Raw genomic sequence first — 7,254 nt, 5'->3', positions numbered from 1 at the left:
TCTGCTCAATAACAAAGCCACTATATTTGACAGTTTTACAGCTGTATACATGTTCAATGTTACTTCAGGAGTAGTGAAAATACAAAATGTTGGAGCTGGTGCTTACTCAATTAATTAACAATAAGAAAATGACAAATTACGACACTTAAAATGAACAAAGACTTAATTCATGATGAACAAAGATACTTATTTAACAGCCTAAATCCTTTACTCTATTTCTATTGTATCTAAACTGGTCAGTTTAAAGACCCACGTGATGCACCAAGACCAAACTAGGACTAATACTGACTCTGATCCTGACACTAACAGTTTTTATACTTAGATCATCTGTAGTACCTCCTTTGCCTGGGCTTTCAGGACGCCAGTGATCTTGATTATTTTCAGGGCCACCTTCCTGTCGGTGGAGGGCTTGTGGCACAAGGACACATCCCCGAAGCCTCCAGCGCCCAGCATCTTCTCCACCTTATAACTGTCTGACCTGGAGACAATGGTGTCGCCCACAGAAAATGGGGCTCTAAAGCCAGCCATAATGGAAGAGTCAACCTGTGGGAGGAAAGATATAAAGGACAAATATTATGATGAGATGTAGAACTGAACACAAACATAAAAAGATCATCGTGTCACATTTTGTTCAGTGTGAATTGAATGACTTAACATGGCCACTGACTTCCTGTTAAATGCTCTGTCAGTTTTGCACTTTTATCACAGAGACATTTCTCTGTAGCAAAAACTGGATTCTCATTTACTCATTTTTAATTTCTTTCATTTTAATGCCCTTGTCAAACATTTAACTCAACTAAACTGGGACTAGAACATGTCCCAGTTCCCAAGTCTACATCAGAACTAAACCAGGACTTGAGTAGGACCAAGTCAAAGCTACATTAGGACTAAACTCTGACTAGAACAGGACTAAACCAAGTCTACATCAGGACTAAAGCAGGACTAGAACAGGACCAGTGTGACTGTGGACCTAATATCTTGACATTGGCTTGAGAAGGAACTAAAACTCTTTTCAACTGGGAATTGACACTTGTCTGTGATTGGTTGAATTCACCTGCCACTCACTTAAAGCCTGAAGGAGGCGATCAATACTACGAGTTAGTTTGATAAAGTAGACTAAAAAGAGACTATATTATTACTATTTTCAGTAAAGCAGTGATTGAGCAAGACAAATAAAAGTGTTCCAGTATAAACCAAATGAATGTAACTCCGTTCAGTGTTGTACAAGGTAGTATGATGCGATGCTATCCACCCACGCCCCATGTTTAGTACTGTACAGATGTTTCTGAGTAATTAACTACTTTAACCTTAGAGTTTCCTTAAATAAGTCAAAGTAGCAAATTAAAATATGTTAAAAAAATAAAACAGAATACATCTTTACTACTTAAAATCTGAAGATAAGCCTGTTTAACCAATACACACGTATACCCACTTGAGTAAACTGAGCGTTATTTCATGAATCATTTTTAAATCCATTAAATTTTCTCTCATATTTATGAACAAATATGTAATAAATCTGGAAATATCTTTAAATTTGTTGTAGCTCATGTACTTTTTACCGTGACACACCTTCTTTGCACCAAATCTAGTATGTGCCCTCCACTGAACAAACGTGCCCCAGAAAAATTTCTAAAGATTTCCTCCAAAAACCATCTTACCATTTTGTAGAGCAGGTCACAATGCGGCTTCAGTCAAACTTTGGAAGAGTTTGAGTGAAAACTGTACGACTGGACAAGAATACGTGTAGCTACCCGTCGAAGTCTGTCTAAAGTGACTGAAGCCTTTGTACCTTTATACAGTACAACCTGGAAGATCTGCTGTCATGGTAACCGCTGACCTTTTTTCTTCTTTAATCTCCATAAATTCATTTCTTTGTCAATTTAGTTTAATCATTTACACTGTTATGTAATATTAAGATGTAAAAATATGTATAACAAGAACTGTAAACCATGCAATCTTGAAAATTAAATTTTTTTTTTTCATTTATGTTATTAATACATTTGGTGTAATGTAGAATTTTTGTGTGGAATTAAAAATTAAACATGTAAAACTCCAAAAATGTCATATTGTATTTATTATTTTGATTTAAAAAAATGTTTAAAAAAAGATATTTTTGTATTATATGGAAATTTCACATTCACTGTTCTAAAACACTTTGGAGTTACATTTATCAACAGTGTGACACTTTCTGGGACTAAAGTTGTAAGACGGGGTATTTTATTTCTATGGGGGATTAACTGTTAACACATAACGTGTTTAGATCACCATGGTACCTTTTACTGTTTTGTTCAGTGTGAATTGAATGACTTAACATGGCCACTGACTTCCTGTTAAATGCTCTGTCAGTTTTGCACTTTTATCACAGAGACATTTCTCTCTGTAGCAAAAACTGGATTCTCATTTACTCATTTTTAATTTCTTTCATTTTAATGCCCTTGTCAAACGTTTAACTCAACTAAACTGGGACTAGAACATGTCCCAGTTCCCAAGTCTACATCAGAACTAAACCAGGACTTGAGTAGGACCAAGTCAAAGCTACATTAGGACTAAACTCTGACTAGAACAGGACTAAACCAAGTCTACATCAGGACTAAAGCAGGACTAGAACAGGACCAGTGTGACTGTGGACCTAATATCTTGACATTGGCTTGAGAAGGAACTAAAACTCTTTTCAACTGGGAATTGACACTTGTCTGTGATTGGTTGAATTCACCTGCCACTCACTTAAAGCCTGAAGGAGGCGATCAATACTACGAGTTAGTTTGACAAAGTAGACTAAAAAGAGACTATATTATTACTATTTTCAGTAAAGCAGTGATTGAGCAAGACAAATAAAAGTGTTCCAGTATAAACCAAATGAATGTAACTCCGTTCAGTGTTGTACAAGGTAGTATGATGCGATGCTATCCACCCACGCCCCATGTTTAGTACTGTACAGATGTTTCTGAGTAATTAACTACTTTAACCTTAGAGTTTCCTTAAATAAGTCAAAGTAGCAAATTAAAATATGTTAAAAAAAATAAAACAGAATACATCTTTACTACTTAAAATCTGAAGATAAGCCTGTTTAACCAATACACACGTATACCCACTTGAGTAAACTGAGCGTTATTTCATGAATCATTTTTAAATCCATTAAATTTTCTCTCATATTTATGAACAAATATGTAATAAATCTGGAAATATCTTTAAATTTGTTGTAGCTCATGTACTTTTTACCGTGACACACCTTCTTTGCACCAAATCTAGTATGTGCCCTCCACTGAACAAACGTGCCCCAGAAAAATTTCTAAAGATTTCCTCCAAAAACCATCTTACCATTTTGTAGAGCAGGTCACAATGCGGCTTCAGTCAAACTTTGGAAGAGTTTGAGTGAAAACTGTACGACTGGACAAGAATACGTGTAGCTACCCGTCGAAGTCTGTCTAAAGTGACTGAAGCCTTTGTACCTTTATACAGTACAACCTGGAAGATCTGCTGTCATGGTAACCGCTGACCTTTTTTCTTCTTTAATCTCCATAAATTCATTTCTTTGTCAATTTAGTTTAATCATTTACACTGTTATGTAATATTAAGATGTAAAAATATGTATAACAAGAACTGTAAACCATGCAATCTTGAAAATTAAATTTTTTTTTTTCATTTATGTTATTAATACATTTGGTGTAATGTAGAATTTTTTGTGTGGAATTAAAATTAAACATGTAAAACTCCAAAAATGTCATATTGTATTTATTATTTTGATTTAAAAAAAATGTTTAAAAAGATATTTTTTGTATTATATGGAAATTTCACATTCACTGTTCTAAAACACTTTGGAGTTACATTTATCAACAGTGTGACACTTTCTGGGACTAAAGTTGTAAGACGGGGTATTTTATTTCTATGGGGGATTAACTGTTAACACATAACGTGTTTAGATCACCATGGTACCTTTTACTGTTTTGTTCAGTGTGAATTGAATGACTTAACATGGCCACTGACTTCCTGTTAAATGCTCTGTCAGTTTTGCACTTTTATCACAGAGACATTTCTCTGTAGCAAAAACTGGATTCTCATTTACTCATTTTTAATTTCTTTCATTTTAATGCCCTTGTCAAACGTTTAACTCAACTAAACTGGGACTAGAACATGTCCCAGTTCCCAAGTCTACATCAGAACTAAACCAGGACTTGAGTAGGACCAAGTCAAAGCTACATTAGGACTAAACTCTGACTAGAACAGGACTAAACCAAGTCTACATCAGGACTAAAGCAGGACTAGAACAGGACCAGTGTGACTGTGGACCTAATATCTTGACATTGGCTTGAGAAGGAACTAAAACTCTTTTCAACTGGGAATTGACACTTGTCTGTGATTGGTTGAATTCACCTGCCACTCACTTAAAGCCTGAAGGAGGCGATCAATACTACGAGTTAGTTTGACAAAGTAGACTAAAAAGAGACTATATTATTACTATTTTCAGTAAAGCAGTGATTGAGCAAGACAAATAAAAGTGTTCCAGTATAAACCAAATGAATGTAACTCCGTTCAGTGTTGTACAAGGTAGTATGATGCGATGCTATCCACCCACGCCCCATGTTTAGTACTGTACAGATGTTTCTGAGTAATTAACTACTTTAACCTTAGAGTTTCCTTAAATAAGTCAAAGTAGCAAATTAAAATATGTTAAAAAAATAAAACAGAATACATCTTTACTACTTAAAATCTGAAGATAAGCCTGTTTAACCAATACACACACGTATACCCACTTGAGTAAACTGAGCGTTATTTCATGAATCATTTTTAAATCCATTAAATTTTCTCTCATATTTATGAACAAATATGTAATAAATCTGGAAATATCTTTAAATTTGTTGTAGCTCATGTACTTTTTACCGTGACACACCTTCTTTGCACCAAATCTAGTATGTGCCCTCCACTGAACAAACGTGCCCCAGAAAAATTTCTAAAGATTTCCTCCAAAAACCATCTTACCATTTTGTAGAGCAGGTCACAATGCGGCTTCAGTCAAACTTTGGAAGAGTTTGAGTGAAAACTGTACGACTGGACAAGAATACGTGTAGCTACCCGTCGAAGTCTGTCTAAAGTGACTGAAATCTTTGTACCTTTATACAGTACAACCTGGAAGATCTGCTGTCATGGTAACCGCTGACCTTTTTTTTCTTCTTTAATCTCCATAAATTCATTTCTTTGTCAATTTAGTTTAATCATTTACACTGTTATGTAATATTAAGATGTAAAAATATGTATAACAAGAACTGTAAACCATGCAATCTTGAAAATTAAATTTTTTTTTTTCATTTATGTTTATTAATACATTTGGTGTAATGTAGAATTTTTGTGTGGAATTAAAATTAAACATGTAAAACTGCCAAAAATGTCATATTGTATTTATTATTTTGATTTAAAAAAATGTTTAAAAAGATATTTTTGTATTATATGGAAATTCCACATTCACTGTTCTAAAACACTTTGGAGTTACATTTATCAACAGTGTGACACTTTCTGGGACTAAAGTTGTAAGACGGGGTATTTTATTTCTATGGGGGATTAACTGTTAACACATAACGTGTTTAGATCACCATGGTACCTTTTACTGTTTGGAAAATACTATAATTCCAGAAAATAATGTACTCACACTAGGGGTGTAACCATATCCAAGTCTCACGATAAGATATCATCACGGTATGAAACTCACAGTACGATATTTATTGCGATATCGTGGGAAGGCTCACGATATGGTTGGGAGGCTCTCGATATTACGATATTCTACATAATAACAAGAGTGACATTATAAAATGCTTTGACTGTCATTTGGTACAACATTTATTGTCATATTCTAGGGATGTAACAATCTCCAAATCTCACAGTACGATATTATCACGATATGCAGCTCATGGTACGATATTTATTGCGATATCTTGAAGAGGCTAATAATTTCAGATGGGACACTTTTTTGCTTTTAAAATACCATGGCAAGATTTTAGTGTGAATTATTACCATCATTTCCATTTTCGTCCGCTTATCCGGGGCCGGGTCGCGGGGGGAGCAGCCTAAGCAGGGACTCCCAGACTTCCTTCACCCCAGACATGTCCTCCAGCTCCTCCAGGGGGACCCCGAGGCGTTCCCAGGCCAGCCGAGAGACATAGTCCCTCCAGCGTGTCCTGGGTCTTCCCCGGGGCCTCCTCCCGGCGGGACATGCCCGGAACACCTCCCGAGGGAGGCGCCCAGGAGGCATCCGGAACAGATGCCCGAGCCACCTCAACTGGCTCCTCTCGACGTGGAGGAGCAGCGGCTCTACTCCGAGCTCCTCCCGTGTGACTGAGCTCCTCACCCTATCTCTAAGGGAGCGCCCAGCCACCCTGCGGAGGAAACTCATTTCGAGCGCTTGTATCCGCGATCTCGTCCTTTCGGTCACTACCCAGAGCTCATGACCATAGGTGAGAGTAGGAACGAAGACTGACCGGTAAATCGAGAGCTTCGCCTTTCGACTCAGCTCCCTCTTCACCACAACGGTCCGATACAGCGACCGCATCACTGCCGAAGCTGCACCGATCCGCCTGTCAATCTCACGTTCCGTCCTTCCCTCACTCGTGAACAAGACCCCGAGATACTTGAACTCCTCCACTTGAGGCAAAGACTCCCCACCATCATAATCCCAAGAATTCAAGTAAAATATATATTTCTTCACGTTGTCTGCGCTGAAATGAATCATGGGAAATGTAGTTCTCTATGTTTATAAGCTGTTGCTGCTATAAAACCATGCATTTAAGATAAGAAACTTGTGATTCAATATATTGTGACAGCCCACGATATTATTATGAGAATTTTGACAATACGATATCACGATATTTCAGTTACTGTTCCATCCCTAACTCACACATTTGATAAATTTCCGGTCGTTTTTGGCACTTTGAGTCTCACCTTTGCACTACCCCTTCAGAGCACTATCACAACACAATCAGAGTGCATCCTGCTAATGAAACTACTGCACATCGTATCAGGTTTGTGAAGTTGTGTGCAGTTTTGTCTGATGGTTTTGTATATTTATGGAGATTGTTGTGTGGATGGAGCATTGCACAGAATCTCACAGCTAAACATAAGGAGGCTTGAGATAAAGATAAAATGTTTTTGATAAGAGAACAATGATATAACATGGTAAAAAAATATATATATATATTTTGCATAATACTCCTTCTTTAAATCTGGCTGTGTGAACTAATGATGTTGAGTTTATGTTATGTAGGACGT

This window comes from Boleophthalmus pectinirostris, unplaced genomic scaffold (genome assembly GCF_026225935.1).
Source record: "Boleophthalmus pectinirostris isolate CB_2022bp ecotype Guang Dong unplaced genomic scaffold, ASM2622593v1 HiC_scaffold_8, whole genome shotgun sequence".
Classification (NCBI taxonomy): domain Eukaryota; kingdom Metazoa; phylum Chordata; class Actinopteri; order Gobiiformes; family Gobiidae; genus Boleophthalmus; species Boleophthalmus pectinirostris.
This window is presented reverse-complemented; position numbering follows the sequence as displayed.